General features: G+C 54.0%; 2 pseudogenes; one reads left to right on the forward strand and one right to left on the reverse strand.

The window, feature by feature from the left end:
• Window positions 1-17,405, reverse strand: part of LOC135306093 (zinc finger protein 345-like) — a 32,976-nt pseudogene extending 15,571 nt beyond the window's left edge.
• Window positions 1-19,522, forward strand: part of LOC135305589 (zinc finger protein 850-like) — a 652,086-nt pseudogene that overhangs the window by 361,062 nt on the left and 271,502 nt on the right.

Below are 19,522 nucleotides of genomic sequence, written 5' to 3' on the forward strand. Positions count from 1 at the left end.
ACTGTCCTGCTGCGTGTCCGTGCTGTGCCCTCAGGCAGGGACAGGCCATGGGCACTGCTGGGACACAGCTGGGCTCCAGCACAGCAGCTCCACCAGCAAAGGGCATCTCCTGAGCGCAGGGCAGGAAGGCTTTGCTCCCCTCCAGAGTCACTCTCAGGACTCTCAAGAGGCTCCTTGTGTTCCTTGTTCTCCCAGGGCTCAGTGGGATGAGATCAGAGTCTCACTGGGGCCTCCAGGGGACTCAGGTCTGGATGAGGTTTTCCTTGTGGGTGGCCAGTGCCCATCAGATGCTGAATGGTCTGTGCTGAACCTTCCTGGGGCTCTGCAGCTTGTGCCAGGGCTGATGGCAGGGGAAGGTTTGTCTGGAGGGCCTTGGGAGCTGCCAGGAGAACACAGGGGACCTGCAGGGACAGTGTGTGCCAGGGAGCAGCAGGGAGTGGAGCTCACTGGGCACAGGCCTGGCCAGGCTGGGCTCACCCCGAGATCAAGGACCGAATGTCTGCTGTGAGCCAGGAGAGCTCTGCAGCCCAGGGACACAGCAGGCCCAGGGAAAGGAGTCTGGGCACTGCCTGCTCTGACCCTCAGGGAACTCCCCCAGGAGGATCCAGGGCAGCCCCAATCCCCTCTGGCAGCCCTGGCACAAGACAGGCACCTCTGAGCCCCCTCCATGCCCCGCAGAGCCTGTGTGGGAGGGGGTCAGTGCAGGGAGCACCATCAGCTGCCTCTGTGTGCCAGGCTGAGCAGCAGAGCCCAGCAGAGGCAGCCCAGGGCCCCGGGCAGCACAGCCCCCGTGCTCTGCAGAGCAGCAGCCCCAGCTCGGGGCTCTGGGCAGCAGGGCAGGGGCTGCAGCAATGCCTGCTGGGGCCAGCACAGACGTGTTCCCCTGGGAAAGGCTCTGGGGGCAGCTGGCATGGGCCAGGAGCAGAGCAGGAGCCCATGGGTGTGCAGAGGAGCCCTGGTAAGAGGCTGGCCTGTCCCTGGGCCAGCAGGAGCTGCCTGAGGAGCCCCAGAGCCGACTCTGCTGCTGGGCTGGGCAGCGGGGCTGGCCCTGGGGCTGCAGGAGCTGCCTGAGCTGAGCATCTGCTGAGCATTCCAGACCCAGAGTGGCTGTCCCTGACCTCCAGTGCCTGCAGTTCCTGCTGCAGGGCCAGACCTGACTCTGTTGCTCTGCTGGGCTGGGGCAGGGGCAGGGGCAGGGAATGGCTGAACTAGGCAGTGCCAAGGAGAGGAAAATAATGGACCCTTGTTGCCACGAGTCCCCACAGTGTCAGAATGGTCTCCATGGTTCCATGATGTCCCAGAATGTCACAATGGATCCTTGGTTCCATGAAGCCCCACAGGGTCACCATGGTCCCCTGGTCACAGGAGGCCCTGCAGTGTCACAAGGGCCCCTTGGTTCTATGGAGCCCACAGGGTCAATTTTGCCAGTGGGCAGGGTCAGCACCAAAGACACAGACTCCAACTGAAGATATTGTGTCATTTATATAAGGTAAATCTGCAAAAATTACAAAAGTAAAACACATAATTATTAGAAAATAATTACAGAAGGAGCAGCTCAGCAATGCAGCCAATCATCACCACCAAAGATTGCAGCAGAGATTAAGAAAGATGCAGAACCTGTTTCCCTCAGGCTTTACCATCCCCCAGATCCTCACAGCAGCTGGGGGAAGCTGTCCCAGCCAAGGGCTGCAGAGCCACTCCTGGACACTGGGAATTCCTGCAGGTGCCTCCAGCCACAGCTGAGGCTCCAACCTCGCTGTGAGAGGGCCCAGCTCTGACAGTGCTGAATGAACAAACTGACAGCACTTCTAGTGTGGGAACATCTGGTTTCATCCTCCTCTTGGGTTCCTCCCAAAGCCTGGCCAGGGCCCAAGGAGGAGCCAAGGGAGGTGACTTTGATCCTTCAGCCCCCAAACAAGGCCAGATGGGGCCTTGTCTGTTTTTTAAATACAGAAAGGTAAATCCATGTTTCACCAATGAACACATACAGAGATCATATTCCTCATAGTGATTCATTAATGAGTAGATACAAATATAAGATTTGGTGGCAAAGTTTATCTAGAGCTGAACTTTGGCTTAGGGCCTGTTGTTCAGGCCTCAGTCAGGGCCTGGTGCTGAGGCCTCAGGACTTCAATTTGTCATTTAACCTGTAGAGGAACTACAATTCATAACAATTCTTTCAATAACACAGTTTAGATTTAGGTATTAGTCATAAAGGCATTGCCTCTTGTTCTTTATTTAAGTGCTGTTCAGTACTCAGAGCTATAATTCCCATTCCTTTTAAAACAGCCCTAATTAATTGCTATTCCCTGTTATTTTATCAAATGTCCCTTTTTTCTTGAGACTGTGTCTCTTTTTAGACATGTCTCACTACTCCATTTCCAGCACAGTGTCACAACAACATGGAATCATAACACACCAAGTGCTCACACTGCAGTGATGACAGTGACTGCCACAAATGCATTACACAGCAGCCTCCAATTTGGCAGCCATGAAGCCAATGCCACCAAGAAAAATGTTCTTCTTGCTGCCACTCTTCTACTGCTTTTCCTGTCAAGGTGATTCCTGACTGCTGGCTTTCAAACCCATCAGATAGCACTGCAACATTCCTGTCCCATGAGAGCCCAGGTTCCTCCCTGGCCAGCAAGCAGATAATCCCAGGCTGTGCGGTTCTGCAGAGCCCCATTTGTGTTTGTTGGAGCTCCTGGGATGTGCGACTGGACATTTTAAGTGTATCATTTGCTATTTCTTCTAATAATCTAATATTTCTTCTAATAATCATTACTGTAATATCCGCAGGACAGGGCAGTGGACGTAGGGCACAGGGTGAACCAGAATCTTTGGTTTTCTGAGATCAAAAGCACTCCTTGGGTGGAAAATGTTCTCTTGGCCCCAACTCTTCCTTGTGGTTCTTGCTGATGGACCCTCATGGGAGGCATCAGCATTGCCTGGAAACAGGACCTAAACCATCCTTTAGGAAGCTGTTCATGGGCAGTCTCCATACACGCAGCAGCTCCCATTCCCAGTACCAAAGGTCTGATTTCCTATTTCCCACTGGGGGGTGCTCATGGAGCCAGGGCTCCTCCCTGGGCCCTCCAAGGGAACCCCATTCCTCCCAACATCATCTAAGAACATTTACAGCAATTAGTTACATTGAGTATTTTGGCTACTTTGATCTTTACATTCTCATAAGAATTTAATGACGAATCCTTGGTGAAACTCTAGAGGTGTTTGTGGCAAACAAAGATTCTGGCTGACTCTCAAGATACAATTTACAGACATCAGCAGTACTTCAGTGACACGGTTAATCATTCTTTTTCCTCAGTCTCATTTGGGTTAGAAACAATAATTCTGTTGTCCATGGAGCTGGCACTGTGTTAATTCCAGAATAATGCCCCCAAGTCCTTTGCTGTTCAGCTTTAGCATGGTGCCTGTGGCTAACAAGGCTTGGTGGGGCCCTTTCCCCTTTGGCTGGAAGGGGGCTGGATCCCAGTCCCTGAGGGCACCCAGGCTCCTGGATGGAATTTGTGTGCAAGTCCCTCAGTGTCACAGCAACTTCCACATGGAGCCCTGTGGATCAGAGCATTTTCCAAAGGGGTCATTGGGGCAAACAAGGAGATTTGTTCTGGCAGGATGTGTAAAACAGTATCCTGTAATATCTCCTTGTTCTCACACAGAACACTTGGCTGCAGGAACACATTCCCATTGTTCCTGCCCAGGTTTCAGGATTCATACAGTGCTGTCTTTCCCCAGAGCTGTTCCTTCAGCTGCCTCAGGAGGACCTTTTGGCCTCTGGACCCACTCTCTGGCTCCATTATTAGGACTGCTGCATCCAAACCCTTTATCTCTACCAACAGCAGTGATTTGAGGTAGATGTCCTTTTTTTGCAATTGTTTTAATAACTGACAATATCAATAATTCTGCTACTCTGCCATGGGATTGAATAATCCAATCTTGTTCACTGCTGTTTAACACAATTCCTTTCATTTCTCCTTGATGATCTGCATCAGTTCCTCCTCCCAGGACACGAACACTTTGCAAAGCCAAGCCCTAAGTGAGCAGTTTCCAAACTAAAGTGTCCTGAAGGAATCTGATTTCCTGTTCCTGTATGGATAACTCTCATTTGTTTCTGATTTATGCTAATTAATTCCAAGGCATGAAGGTCCAGCCCTGCAGCCTCTGGGCTGGCCCTGCCAGGGGCCATCACACCCACAACAATTTCCCAGGCAGTCCAAGCCTCACTGCCCATGGTTGTAGTTGCAAATTGGGTGCAGCTGTGCACAGCCAGGGGTTTCCATTTCCCCAGTGGGCCATTGTTAAGGGTATGGAGCACATCTGGGAGATGGGTTCTCCATGGGGACAGGTTGCCATCTCCTCATTTGTTCAACTGCTCTTTTAACAAACCCTTCACCCATTCAACCAATCCTGCAGCTTGTGGATTGTCTGGGACATGAAAAACCCTGCAGTCTTAATCACTACATTTCTCACAGTAATAGATAAAGCATTCCACATGACAGGATCAGCGAATCCTATAAAAATTGCCAATTTCATCCCTTCCTTTTTTATTTGTTGTATACAATCTCACAAAGTTTACCACTGACACCTGGGTCTTGGCCAGTTCTTTTCAATAGGGCATTTAGTATCACAGTGAGCAGCCAAAGCTGACATATTACCATTGTCACCCTTATTTCACATTATCAATTTTTAATTACATAGATAAAAAATTTGATTATTTTATTATATTATATATATGTTCTGGCTTGAAAGCAAAACCAGTGAGACACTCCAAGTCAGAAATACAATTTATTATGAAAAGGGAAAAAAACCCCAAATACATGCAATAATGCAAGAAAAAAAAAAAACCAAAACAACGACAGAGTCAGAATACAAGCTGACACCCTGTGAGTTAGGGTGGTGGTAGCAGTCCAGATGAAATGGTCTTGTTGAAGTGGTGATGCTGTAGAAAATATGTAGTAGCTCTTGGCCTCTGGAAACCAGTGGGTAAGGACAGCTTGTTCTGTCCCAAATCCCAGATTATATCCAGGTGGGGATGCTTAGCTGCTCTCCTACCTGGGCAGAGCATCTCACAATGGGCTGATATCCTGAGTCATGGGGTGGGTCCTTAATTACCCATTAAACAGAAATGGCTCATGGAGGGAGTTATCTCTGAGTCATGTGGCAAGGCATTGATGGGCCCCTCCTGGTTTCAACAGCTCTTGAGGGTGGGAATGAAATACATCTTTATATTGTAACCTAGGACACCACTTTATTCCTCTTAACTCCCTCTAGCCTCTGTTCCAGCTCCTTAAGGCATCACAACAGCCCAGGAGCCGGAATGTAGAGGAGCCAGTGCAGTTTCTGAAAACAAACTGCACATTTCTTCTTCCTCCGCTTCATTCTCAGAACTAGCCTCAGAGGTACAGAACTAATTTCTGGGCTAAACAGGCCAATGGATCATGAAGTCACCCCAGGACGCGCCCCTGTCAGGGTCAGGGGGTCCCATCCCCGCCTCATCTCCGGGCTGCCGGGGGTCCCCCGGCTCCGGTATCGCCCCTTCCCCTCTCCCTGCCCTGGGGCTCCCACGTTCCACAGCCCCGGCTCTCACGGGGTTCCCCAAAACCAATGTCCCGCCCTGTCGGTACCAGGCCATCCCCACGTGGGCCCCCCAGGACCCTCCCGAGGGGCGATTGCAGCTCCTCTCCCCCCGAAAAAGCTCCTCTAGGGAGCCCGGAGATATCCGGGGCTGGAGTCCGGGATCTGCCAGCTCCCAACACTCTCCAAAAAAATCCTCCTGGAGACCCCTCGGTAGAGCTGGGGTGAGCTCGGCCTCCCCCCTCAGCTGCGGCTCGGGGCTGGGGGCGATGCTCCCGGGGCAGGGGGTGCTGCAGGCTCAGCGTGCGGGCGCTGCGAGCGCCTGGATTCTCCCGCTCCTCCTCCTCTCCCTCCTCTTCCTCCCTGCAGTTCCTCCCCTCCCAGCCCGGGGCTCCCTTTCCCACCCCCTGCCCCGGCTGCTGGGTGAGGGAGTCCCCGATCAGCCCCAGGGGTGGGCAGGGGGCTCGGGGACCCCCCCGGGGCAAATCTGTCCCCCCGGCCTGAGCCCAAATTCCGCTCCGGGGCCGCTGCGGATCCACCTGGCACCCAGTGAGTCATCGGCCAGAAAAGCTCTGGTTGGCTGGAATTGTTGAGCGCGTCCTCTGATTGGCTAGAATTGTGAAAGGCGCTGCGCCCTGGGGGTGTCCCTGGGAGCTGCGGAGCCGGGGCCTGAGCCTTTTCCTAGTTCTTTCTATCCCTCTGAGACCGCCTACCTATTTCTTTCTGTCTCTCTGTCATTCCCATTTTTTGTTCAGTTCAATCCATGCTCAATACAATTCTTAGGTTGCGCTCCCATGGTCTCATTCGCACTTTCACTGGGGCAGAGGCGTCTCTCCTTCATGGGATCCCAACCTGCGGGTCCTTTCCCACCGCAATCGTTCCGGGATTCTGTCAGGGAGTCGCTTCCCTCCTCCCCTCTGCATCCAGCTGGGAATGTGCTGGAAAATGTCCAGCAAAGCCACCCTTGCTGTGTGCTCCGGGAGCCCACAGAGCTGCAGGACCTTGTCCCCTGGCCCTGCACAGCTCCTTGGGAGGCACGGCAGGAGCAGCACCCTGGGAGCCTCAGAAATGCCCCTCTGGGATCCATGGAACACAATCCCAGGGGCTGGAATTCCAGTTCCCAGCCCGGAAAAGATGTTCCTGCCCTCAAAGGCAAAGCCCTTAAGGAGGAGTCAAAAGCCAAGTGGAGCAAGATCCTACAGTGACATTTCACTGCCAGCCTTCATAACTTCACCCGTGGCTGTTCTAGCTCCTGGATTGGGAATTAAATCAGGGCAGGGTCTTTGGTGGGAGCTGCCCTGGGTCAAGAGAGACACTGAGAGAGAAACAGAGCAGGCAAAGAGAGGCAGGAGAGAAAGGAGGACACAAACACAATCAGCTGAGAAGGTGGCACTCTGAAAACCACCTTCCGTTTTTCACAGAGGCAGCTCCTGGCCAGGAGCAGCTCCTGTGCACAGCCCAGCAGGGCTGGGGCACTGCCAGGGCAGCTCAGGGACACCAGCAGGGCACAGCCAGAGCTGACAGGGGCTCAGCACTGGCAGGGGCTGGGGGATGTCCCAGAGGGGGCTGTGTCACAGCGGCACCTCTGTGGCTGTGTCCTAGAGGCACAGAGCAGCTGTGATGTCAGCAAGGGGCTGTGTGACATCACAGAGTGGGCTGTGTGAGGTCACAGGTTGGGCTGTGACATCACAGAGTTTGTTGTGTGAGGTCACTGAGCAGCTACAGCATCATAGAGGAGACTGTGTGACATCACAGAGCAGGCTGTGAAATCATGGCATGGCTGTATGACATCATAGAGCAGGCTGTGAGGTCAAAGTGTGTGCTGTAGCACTACAGAGTAGCAGTATGACATCACAGAGAGGGTTTTATGACATCACTGAGGAGGCTGTGACATCACACAGCTGTCTGTGACATCATAGAGTAAGGTGTGTGGCCAAAGAGCAGATCCTGCCATCATGGAGGGTGGCTCTGTGACATCAGCGAGTGGGTTGTGACATCACTAGGTGGCTGTGTAACATCATAGAGCAGGCTGTGTCATCACAGAACAGACTGTGGCATCACAGGCTGACTTTCTGACATCACAGAGTCTTCTGTGATATCACAGTGCATCTGCATGACATTCCAGGGTGACATCCCAGAGTTGGCTCTGTAACATCACAAGGACGCTGTGTGACATCTCAAAAGGGCTGTGTGACATCACAGGTGGCTGTGTGATGTCACTGGGGAGGTCACTCTGCCCCAGCCCCCCTCACAGTTCCCCCAGAGCAGTCCAACGCTGCTCGTGCACAGCGCGGTCCCCTGTCCCCCCGGGTCCCCCCGCCCCCGGCGCCGCAGCCTCCCCCAGAGGATGTTCCACGAGATCGACCCCAGAGCCTGACACGGGGACGGGGGGCCGGGGCTGTGGGACAGGGGGACAGGGACCCCCCAGCAGCATCCCTGTGTCCCCCAGGGCCAGAGCCTGGGCCAGGGCTCCTTCACCCTGTTACAAATGAGGGCTTGAGAGCACTGAAAAAATCCCCAGCAAGAGATCAGCAGAAACCAGATTTAATATTAAGTGACAGCACCACAAAGTTACTTGGCAAGAGTCACTCTGCTTCTGACTGGACACTTCAGGCACACCAGGGAAACACAGCAACAACAAAACCAAACAAAATCCCAGCAATCAAATAAAAAATGAACCAAGAACTGGGGCTTTCAATCCTATGGAAAAGTACTGTCATTGTCCTCCAGGTGTCCATCGCCAGAATTGGGATTCCACCTCCAACATTGCCTATTTGTGAAGAGACTGGAAATTTTTGGCTCGAAATATTCCATGTGTGGGGGAGGAAAGAGCAGGTCCAGCCTTGCCCTGCACTGGAACCCCAGCACTGCCCTGCTCTGGAATCCCAATCCCCCCAGAGCCTCTATCCCAGCCCAGCAGTGGCTGCCAGTCCCTGGCACAGCACAGGCAATGCTCCCCAGCCACCTCTGGAGCCCCAGCCACCTCAGGAGCCCCAGCCCAGCTCCTGAGTGACCAAATGAGCCCAAGTCCCACCTGGGAGAAGGGCCCAGGAAGAACCAGGGCTATTGAAGGCTGACCACAAGGCAAGCACACATCTTGACCCTACCTCCTCTTGGAATTTCCATTTGAACAGTGCTGGAATACAGGAGTTGGTAGCTCTGTGTGTGCCTGTCTCTATATTTCTTACTTCTCATTCTCTCCTCTGTGTCTACTTCTACTTTATATGCCCTCTAGGAAAATTTGACTTTAATTAAAATTGAACAGGCTTAGAGTTTGTCAAGTTGAATAGGCCAAATTAATGCTTTGAGAAGTGTTTTTTGTTGGTTCAATGTCATACTAAACCTTCTTCCAAAAGTCATCTGATTTTCTAAATTTCCCAGTAAAGGCTGTTTGGTTGTTCTGAGCTCTTCAGGATCACTTCATAGTATTTCTACAGTACACCCAACTCAGAATACACTAACAATTGTAATTCTTTTTAAATGTCTCACTGAGAGAGTTGTTTGGAGGATGGGAGTCAGGGCTTGTCTGTCCTGCTTGGCACAGCCCAGGCAGGGCTTTCCCAGCCACATTCCACACTCCATTTCCCAGCTGGAGCCGCTGGTGCCTCTGAGTTCTGCTGGCCCAGCCCCAGGGACGCTCTCCTTGTCTGCCCATTCCCGCACGGTCTCTGGGCAGGGATGGCCTCAGTGGGGGCTGCTGACATCCTCAGCAACTTGGAGGCTGCTGCTGGATTTCAGTGCTCCAGAGGCTTGTTCAGCCTTCAGCCTTTCAGTGCAGGAATTCAGTGTCCCAGGGCTCATTAACACTGAGAACCCCTTAACAAGCCAAGCCTCTGGGAACAATTTGATTTAAGTTTTCAAATCATTTGTGGTTAATTAGACAGATTTCAGAAGCCTATTCAAACTGAATATATTATATTTAAAAAGACAATGAGAAAACATTTTTAGGACCTGTTTAGGTTTCTTTTCCATGTTAATTCATTGATATGTGCAATCTCCAATTGGCACTGAATCCAAGTACCTCCTCATGCAGTTTGAATAGATTTGAAAATCAAGACCCTTCATGGCTGACAATCAATCAGACTCTGTCCCTACCCCCACCCCACCATTTCCTCCATCCAAGCCCTGGCACTCAGAGCAGCCTTGTGCAAATCTCAGCTCCCTCCAGCCCAGGCTGCACCTGCAGCTTTCAGCTCCCTGGCTCCAGCTCCCATCTGCTTTCCTTGGAGAAGGAGCTGCCCGAGACACAGAGGGATGTTCATTGATTGTCAGCCAACAAAGCCAAGGGAAGGCACAGCTTCATCAAATGCAAAAGTCATTCTTCCCCCTGGCTCTACCTTGCCCCTTATCCCCACAGCCTGTCCTGCTTCCTTCATCCCTCCTTTGCCAGGCACTGTGGGACAAGGGAGCTCTGCTCTGGCTATGGAGGGAGGTCCAAGTGCAGCCCCTGGAGTGGGAACCACAACTCATCAGATTTGTGTCCTTTGGAGGTCAGGAACTGGTGAGACTAGAGGCACAGGAAGGTTTCTGTTCATGGAAAACAAAAAATGTGAACATGATAAATTTAATAAATATCAAAAGCCTTCATTCAATTTCTTGTGACATCCCAGCAACCTCTGACATGTCCACCATCCACAATGGATTGCCCTACAGGAAGGATTTTAGACAAAAACATAAAAAGAGGTGATGGAAAAGATAAAACTACAACTAAGATGCTGGCTAAGGAGGTATTTAAACTTCTGAAAGATTGGGCAATTCCCTAATGCTCAAATCATGAAGCCAATCAAGGATGACACATTGGAATGAGCAGAGAGCATCTGGAGGAAGACTTCTGGGAGCAATGTGAAGGACAAGGATCCAGCTGCTCTAAATGAAGAGATGTCCTTAGACATGGCCATTTCAAAAGGAGAGCTGGAAACACGTAAAGGAGGGGGTCATGAAATATTAGAGTGAATGATGTTCATGGCAAAGATAGAGGGGAAGATCCGTATTCTTGTTTAAACTGAGATCCCTGGTGCGAGGACACGAGGCTTGACTCCATTTTCATCAGAGGGCTGATTTATTATGTTATATATTATACTAAAATACTACATTACAACTACACTAAAAGAACAGAGAGAGGAAGATCAGAAGGCTACAAAGACAAGAATAGAATAGGAATGAATAACAAAAACCTGTGACTGCTCACAGCCTTGGCACAGGTGGCTGTGATTGGTCACTGATTGAAAACAACCTACATGAACCAATGGAAGATACACCCGTGGCATTCCACAGCAGCAGATAGTTATTGTTTACATTTCTTTCCTGAGGCCCTCAGCTCCTCAGGACAGGAAAAATCCTAGCAGAGGCTTTTTCCCTAAAATTATCATGGCAACCTCTCACGCTTTTAAATTATTAAATTAAATAGAAAAAGAAATGTTTGCAATCTCTTCTACTAGGACTTTGCAGAAGAGAGAACAACACCTCTTGAGGTTCATCTGTTGCCAATCAAAATCTCAATCATCTGCTGATGTGGAATGGTCAGGGAAATTCTTCACCTGTAAAACATCAAATTCTATCATATCACTAAAACAATCTTAAAAAATACGACAATGCAAAAACTCATGCAAAGAAAGTTCATTGTTTCAAGTCCAAACAGCTGAATTTCAGGACAGAGTGAATGGACTGAAGATGCTCTTCTTTGACATCTCTGGAAATCCCCTTTGGTCCTGAAGCAGGCTTGCAGAATTCTGAAACAAAGAACTGCTAAAGAAAACAAGAATTATCAAACAATTCATTGACAGTCATGAAACAATTCAGAGAAAAAATTCTGGAATGCCCTGGCCACAGCCCTTTACTGAACCACTTGGGCTGAGGCTAATTTTTGGCTTTTCAATGCTTTTGAGCTGCTAGCTCTTTCCACTTTTCTTTATTAATTTTTTTTTTTTCTTTCCGAAAGAAGAAGAACAGCAGCAGCAGAGGGTCTCTAGGACCTTTAGGTGGCCCTGGTCCTGGTGGGCGGACCAGAGAACCCAGACCTGGCTCACAGAATGGTGGCCCAGGTCCCTGTGGGGAAAGCAAAGTCCCCAAACTGAGCACTGGGTGGGGCAGTGGCCCCGGCCCAGGGAAATGAGCCAAACGGCCCAGAACCGGCCTGTGAGGTGGGCTCTGTGTGCTCAGAACCTGGCAGGACCATGCTGCCAGTGTCTTCAGAGCAGAAATGACCCAATGCTTCCTCCCCCCGGCAGCACCGGTGCACACCGGCAGCTCGGGAAGAGAAGCTTTCTCAGGTATTGTCATCCCAGATGTGAGTGTTTCTTGTCCCCAGAGCAAGCGAGCAATGCTTGCTTTGCTCTGTGTCTCTTGCTCCTGCAAGGCAAATGCCACTGCTACTGCTTTCTGCCCCTCGGCACCCCCATCCCCACTGGGTTGGGAACAAGAGGCAGATACCACAGGAGCCAACTCCCCCACGCCGCTGGGGCGCTCGGGGGAAGGCAGGCACCCCAACCCCTAGGGAGAAGCCCCCGACCACACGCGAAATGACCCAGAAACCACACTGATTTTGAACACAGCCAGCCAAACTGCTCCTGCGGTGAGCTGGCGGGCCGTGCCCTCTCCACGGAGGGACAGACTGTTCACAGGGTCTGATGCGAAGGTCAGAGCTCTGGAAGGCAGCGGGACAACTGGGGTGGGTGGTGCGGGCAGCACGGGCGCTGGTGTCGGCTCTTGAGACGGTCCCATGGGCTCAGCACCATTCTTGGCATGCTCTTTCGCTGCAATTGGGTTGGCAGGGAGCAGCGGGACTGGCACGGGCCGCGGGGGCGCATCCCCCGCTGGGCTGGGCGCAGCAGCTGAGTCTCCTTCTAGGTCCGGACACTGCAGCACAGGCGCAGCCATCAGAGCCGGCGGAGCCGGCCAGAGCGGCAGGATCGCGGGCGGAGCCGCGGGGTCCAGCGCCTCCCACGGGGCTGGCTGAGGCGGACCCGCGTCCCCCCGGAGTGGGGGGAGCGGAGAATTCCACGGCGAAGCGGGCAGGGCCGGCTCCCCATCCCCCCCAAGAGAAAGAGCGGGGGGGAAGGCAGCTCTGCCTGCTCATGCTCCAAGGGAGCGGAGAAAAACTTTTGCTCAGCTGTGGGTAATGCGGGGGGGCTGCGAACCCGCGGTTCATCTTCTTTGAGAGGCTCCTCTCGTGCCGAACCTGGTGGAAACAGAGCGCGACCGCGCCACCGAGCCACGATGTCCCCTGCAGCCTCCCTTTTTTCCAAAATACAGAATAAGAGCCATAGGTGTACTCCATACATTGTTGGGAGTGTAACACCCTGGTCCTTTGTCCACTCAAAAGCAGCGTCCATGAACTCCCAAAGATCTAAATCAAGGGAGTATACGACATTTGTAAAAAATCTATGAAATTTTGCCCATCTTAAAAACTCATAACACAGTCTCTCCCACACACTATTAACTCCGTTCTCGTGTCTCCATCTGTGCCAGAGTTTAATAACTTTCTTCTCTGACGCAGTAAACGGAACCTGAGCTCCCGAAGGTATGTTTTTCCAACTTTCCTCCCACCTTCTGCGAATGGCAGGATCTTCAGGAAGGGAAAAAAATAACAGTACCTTTAGACAGTGTCCTTGTGGATCCAGCTGTGCAGCTCTGCTGCTCTGCGGTCTCTGGACACAATCTCCAAGAAAGTCCAACAGGTTCTCCTGTTTGCCTTGGCTGTGAACTCTGCCCATCTTCAGGGTCTCGTTTCTTCAGCTCCAGGCTGGACTCTGTGGTCACTCCTGGGGTTGCCATCAATTTCACACGTCCAGGGGTCACCAATTGTTGTTTAGGCTGCTCTTTGTGTGAGGACACGAGGCTTGACTCCATTTTCATCAGAAGGCTGATTTATTATGTTATATATTATATTAAAATACTACATTACAACTATACTAAAAGAACAGAGAGAAGAAGATCAGAAGGCTACAAAGACAAGAATAGAATAGGAATGAATAACAAAAATCCTGTGACTGCTCACAGCCTTGGCACAGGTGGCTGTGATTGTTCACTGATTGAAAACAATCCACATGGACCAATGGAAGATGCACCTGTGGTCTTCCACAGCAGCAGACAGTTATTGTTTACATTTCTTTCCTGAGGCTCTCAGCTCCTCAGGACAGGAAAAATCCTAGCAGAGGCCTTTTCACTAAAATATCATGGCTACATGTTCCCACCATGGATCACAGGAAATGTGGGCCACCAGGGCTGTGCCCAGTGTGGGTCCTGCAGTGGGGGATGGAGCTGGAGCAGCGCACGAAGCTCTTCCCGCACTCGGGGCACTCGCAGGGCTTCCCTCACCGGTGCCTCCGTTGATGTTGGGTCAATGTAGAGCTCCTGGAGAAGCTCTTCCCACACTGGGGACACTCGTAGGGCCTCTCCCCAGTGTGGATGCGCCGGTGGGTGACGAGGTTGGAGTTGTGCCTGAATCCCTTCCCGCAGTCGGGGCAGCAGAAGGGCCTCTCCTCTGTGTGAATCCGATAGTGCCAGAAAAGATGGGAGCGGATCCAAAACCCCTTCCCACACTTGGAACACTCGTAGGGCCTCTCCCCAGAGTGGATATTTTGGTGGTAGATCAGGTTGGTGCGAAGTCTGAAGCTCTTCCTGCATTCCCCACACTCGTAGGGCCGTTCCCCACTGTGGATCACCTGGTGCCTGATCAGGCTGGAGCTCCTCGTGAAGCTCTTCCCACACTCCAAGCACTTGTGGGGCTTCTCCCCATCATGGAGCTGCTCATGGACCACCAGCTCCGAGCTCTGGCTCCATCTCCAGCCGCCTTCCCGGCCCAGGGTGGGTCTTTCCTCCTCAGATCCCCGTGATCTGCATTTGCAGCCCCTCCTCGTGTGGCATCTCCGGGGCTTTTCCTCCCCGTTGGGTTCCTGTGCCGTGGAGCCGCTCAAAACGGCCTCTGCCACGAGGTTCTGCTGTGCTGAGCTGGGAGATGGAGCAGGAGAGAGGGGGAAAGGGGCACTGACTTCCTCCTCACCTGCCTCATTGTCCCAGGGCATCTTGCTCTTCCTCACAGCCTCCCAGGGGTTGGCAATGAGAAATCATGGTTTGAGGAAAATAAGGGATGAGCACGTTGAATTTGAAGGTCCGTCTGCCCGAGCCCACCTCGAGAAGTCACCGGCCATCTGGGCTCCAGAAAAACCTCCCAAACACCAAGGTTCAGCCCTAAAAATCCTACCAAGAGCTCCCTGTCCCTTGTCCCTCCCCTCTGCTCTTCGGAGTTCCCCCTGTCCCAGCTGCTGGGGTTACACTTGCATTGGGGGTCCCCCTTCTCCTCGGTGCCCGCCCTCTCCAGGCTGCTGGCAGCCCCAGCAATCCCAAAAGCTGCCACCTCTTTGCTCTGCCCATTCAGGGGTGCCGGGGCTTTTTGGGCTCCCTTTTGGGCTCCCTTCTCCCCTCATTCTCTGTTCTGGGCTGCTTTGGAGCCCTGCCAGCTGCAAACATCCCCCCCAAAAAACCCCAAAGCCAGGCACCCCCGGGATATTCGGGCTGTGCTCCCCCTCCCCGGGCACCTGCGGGATGGGGGGCGATGCTCCCGGGGCTGCGGCGGCTTCAGGGACCGCCAGGGCCACGAGATTCTCCCTCTCCTCTTCTGCTGCTGCTCGGCCTCTTCCTCCCTCCCTCCTCCTCCTCCTCCTCCTCCTCCTTTCCCGTTCCTGAAGGTTCTCCTGAAGGCTGAACCATGAGGGGAAAAGGGGCAAGGAAAGGGCGGAACTGTGAGGGGAAAGGGGGCAAGGAAAGGACGGAACTGTGAGGGGAAAGGGGGCAAGGAAAGGGCGGGAACCGTGAGGGGAAAGGGGGCAAGGAAAGGACGGAACCGTGAGGGGAAAGGGGGCAAGGAAAGGGCGGAACCGTGAGGGGAAAGGGGGCAAGGAAAGGACGGAACTGTGAGGGGAAAGGGGGCAAGGAAAGGGCGGGAACCGTGAGGGGAAAGGGGGCAAGGAAAGGGCGGAACCGTGAGGGGAAAGGGGCGGGCTCAGGCCAAGGGCGGCAACTGTGAGGGGACACTCTGGGAGGCGGCACTCTGCAAACAGAACTGCAAGGGACTGAGCATGGATGGGAAGAAAGCAGTAAGTCTGAAAGTTTTATTTGCTATCAAATACAACTCACACACCCAGCCCCACGCAATCCCCGTACCTCCGCACTAAACTGGGATCCCACTTCTCCCAGTGTCATTCTAACCCCATGTCAGCCTGGTGGCTTTGGAGTCGAGTGACTTTGTTGTGGGATTGAGTTTTTTGAGGTGGGAAGAAGCAAATCCCTGGTGCTATTGAGCTTTCATTCAACAATTGAGTTGTTTTCAGTGGGGCTGAGTTATTCTGAAGTAACAGACCCATCCCACTTGGCTTTTGGACTGCAAAGATTGAGAAGAGAAAAAAAACATTAAGGCCAAACCAAAAGGAGGAGCAGCCAGATGTGTTCCCACCATGGATCACAGGAAATGTGGGTCACCAGGGCTGTGCCCAGCGTGGGTCCTGCAGTGGGGGATGGAGCTGGAGCAGCGCACGAAGCTCTTCCCGCACTCGGGGCACTCGCAGGGCTTCCCTCACCGGTGCCTCCGTTGGTGTCTGGTCAAGTGAGAGCGCTGTGAGAAGCTCTTCCCACACTGGGGACACTCGTAGGGCCTCTCCCCAGTGTGGATGCGCCGGTGGGTGACGAGGTTGGAGTTGCGCTTGAATCCCTGCCCACAGTTGGGGCAGCAGAAGGGCCTCTCCTCTGTGTGAATCCGATAGTGCTGGAGGAGATCAGAGCTAATCCTAAACCCCTTCCCACACTCGGAACACTCGTAGGGCCTCTCCCCAGTGTGGATCTTTTGGTGGACAAGGAGGTTGGCGCGATGTCCGAATCTCTTCCCACACTCCCCACACTTGTAGGGCCGTTCCCCAGTATGGGTCCTCTGGTGCTGGATCAGGGTGGAGCTCTCCCTGAAGCTTCTCCCACATTCTTCACACTTATGGGGCCTCTCCCCAGTGTGGATGCACCAGTGCCGGACAAGATGGGAGCTCTGCCTGAAGCCCTGCCCGCAGTCAGGGCAGCGGAAGGGCCTCTCCTCTGTGTGCGTGCGCTGGTGCATAAGGAGATTTGAGCTGCTCTGAAACCTCTTCCTGCACTGATCACACTCGTAGGGCCGTTCCCCAGTGTGGGTTCTCTGGTGCTGGATCAGGTTGGAGCTTATCTGGAAGCCCCTCCCACACTCCTCGCACTTGTGGGGCTTCTCCCCATCAGGAACCACCTCATGGACCACCAGCTCCGAGCTGTGGCTCCATCTCCGGCCGCCTTCCCGGCCCAGGCTGGCTCTTTCCCCCTCAGATCCCCGCCATCTGCGTTTGCAGCCCCTCCTCGTGTAGCATCTCTGGGGCTTTTCCTCCCCGTTGGGTTCCTGCACCGTGGAGCCGCTCAAAACAGCCTCTGCCACGAGGTTCTGCCGTGGGGATTTGTCCTCCCTGCTCTCCATCCTCAGCTCCTGCTCTGGGGGAGGAAGGACAAGGACAGGATGGCATTTGCCTCCGGGCCACAGGCAAGGGCAAGGAGATGCCCCCAGGCTGTCCTGCAGCCGGGGCTGTGCTGGGCTGTGAGATGGAGCAGGAGAGAGGGTAAAGGGGCACTGAGTTCCTCCTCACCTGCCTCAGTGTCCAGGGACATCTTCCTCACAGCCTCACAAGAAGTGACAAAGGGAAATCCTGGTTTAGGGAAAACAAGGGATGAGCACGTAGAGTTTGAAGGTCCCTCTGCCTAAGTCCATCTCTACAAGTCACCAGCAACCAAGGCTGCAGAAAAACCTCCCAAACACCAAGATTCAGTGTCGAAAAACCCACCCCAGGAGTTCCCCACCCCTGCTCCCTCCCCTCTGGTGTTCAGGGTTTCCCCCTGTCCCAGCTGCTGGGGTCAAGCTTGCATTGGGGGTCCCCCTTCTCCTCGGTGCCCACCCTCCCCAGGCTGCTGGCAGTCCCAGAAATCCCAAAAGCTGCCCCCTCTTCACTCTGCCCATTCAGGGGTGCCGGGGCTTTTTGGGCTCCCTTTTGGGCTCCCTTCTCCCCTCATGCTCTGCTCTGGGCTGCAGGGGCTCCAAGGAGTCCCCCCTGCCCCTCTCCAGCCTCTGCAGGCTCCCGCCAATGGCGGCGCTCCCCCCTCTCTGGGCTCCCCACTTTGGGCTCCTGGGGGACACAGGGCTCTGCTCCTCCAGGCTGCCTCTGCCGCCAGCCGCCACCCCCCGATGTCCTCCCAAGGGGCCTTTTCCGCTCAGCCTTGCACTTCTTCATTCTCCAAACATCCTCCCAAAAATCCCAGCCCAGGGAGCCCCCGGGATATCTGGGCCGAGCTCCCCCTCCCCGCTCACCTGCGCGATGGGGAGCGATGATCCCACAGGTGGGGGCTGCGAATGCACGGAGGGCTCCACCGCGTGCTTCCTGCTGCTCAGCCTTGATCTGCCTCTGTCCCTCCGCTTCCTCTTCCTGCCCCTTCTCCTATTCCATCCCCCCGCCTCCTCCTAATCCTTCTCCTCCCTCACCACACCTCCTTCTCCTTCTGTGGCTGCTCTCTCTCCGCCTTCCCCCTCCCCTTCCATCTCCCCTCCCACCCTCCTCCTCTCTAATCCCGCCTCCTCCTCCTCCTTCATCCCTCCCCTTCCCTCCCTCCTCCTCCTCCCCCAGCAGCAGCGACGCCCTCGCTGCCCCGTTCCCGGAGCCCTCGCAGCCCGCGGCAGGAGCGGGGCTGGAGCCGGCACAGCTCGGCACGGGCAGCGCGGGGCTCTCGGCTGCTCCCGGCCGCTGCGGAGAAGGGGGGAAGCCGGCCCGGGCAAAAGGAGAGGCAAACTGCGACAACTGGGGGCCCCACATCCAAACTGGGCCCTGCTGGAGAGCCTGCCTGGGCACTGCCAGCCCTTGGGGCTCCTCTCGGCACATCCGGGAGGGGGGAACGCACAGAGGGCTGCGGGATCCCAGCGCTGGCAGCACTGCCAGGGACTGGGCTCTGCTGGCATCATACTGGGATCATACTGGGAGTGACTGGGACTGCACTGGGTTTGTTCTGGGATCATACTGGCATCACACTTGGACTGTACTGGCTTTGTACTGATACCATTCTGGAATCATACTGGGAGGGAGCAGGAGCCTGCAGAGGCAATTGAGACCATGTTAGGGGCAAATGGGATCTACTGGGAGTGACTGGGATTATGCTGAGGGTGACTGGGAGCAGCTGGGAGCAACTGGGATCATGACAGGAGCAACTGGGAGTGGCTGGCTGCATGCTGGGAGTGACTGGAAACAACTGGGCTTATACTGGGATCAACTGGGATCACGCTGGAGGTGACTGGGATCATCCTGGCAGTGAGGGCCACTGCACTGAGGCTGACTGGGAGTGCTTGGCAGCAAATGGGATCATACTGGGGAATTATGGGAGGGACTGGGAACATGCTGGAGGGACCTGGGATACACTGGGAGATACTGGGAGTGACTGGAACAAAAGGGAGGGTGAAAGAGAGCAACTGGAACCATGTGGAGTACAACTGGTTCATACTGGCAGGGACTGGGAGCACACTGGGCTCATCTCTGGATCATACTGGGAGGGACTGGACTGATACTGGGAGAATCTGAGAGCGACTGGGAACACTCCCTGCACATCATCCCCCATACTGGGCCTGACTGGGAGCAACTGGGATTATACTGGGACCACTCTGGGAGTGCTGGCATGTGACTGGGATCCAACTGGAGCTTACTGGGATCACATTGGGGTTGAAAGGGAGTGACTGGGATCACACTTTGGGCTACTGGGAGCACCTGAGAGAAACTGGGATCATGCTGCAAGCAAACTGGAGGAACTGGGCAGGACTGGATGCATGCTGGAGGCAGCTGGGATATTCTGGGCATGACTGGGGGATCACACTGGGAGAACTAACACCTTCCTGGGG

Source organism: Passer domesticus, chromosome 8, assembly GCF_036417665.1.
Source record: "Passer domesticus isolate bPasDom1 chromosome 8, bPasDom1.hap1, whole genome shotgun sequence".
Lineage (NCBI taxonomy): Eukaryota > Metazoa > Chordata > Aves > Passeriformes > Passeridae > Passer > Passer domesticus.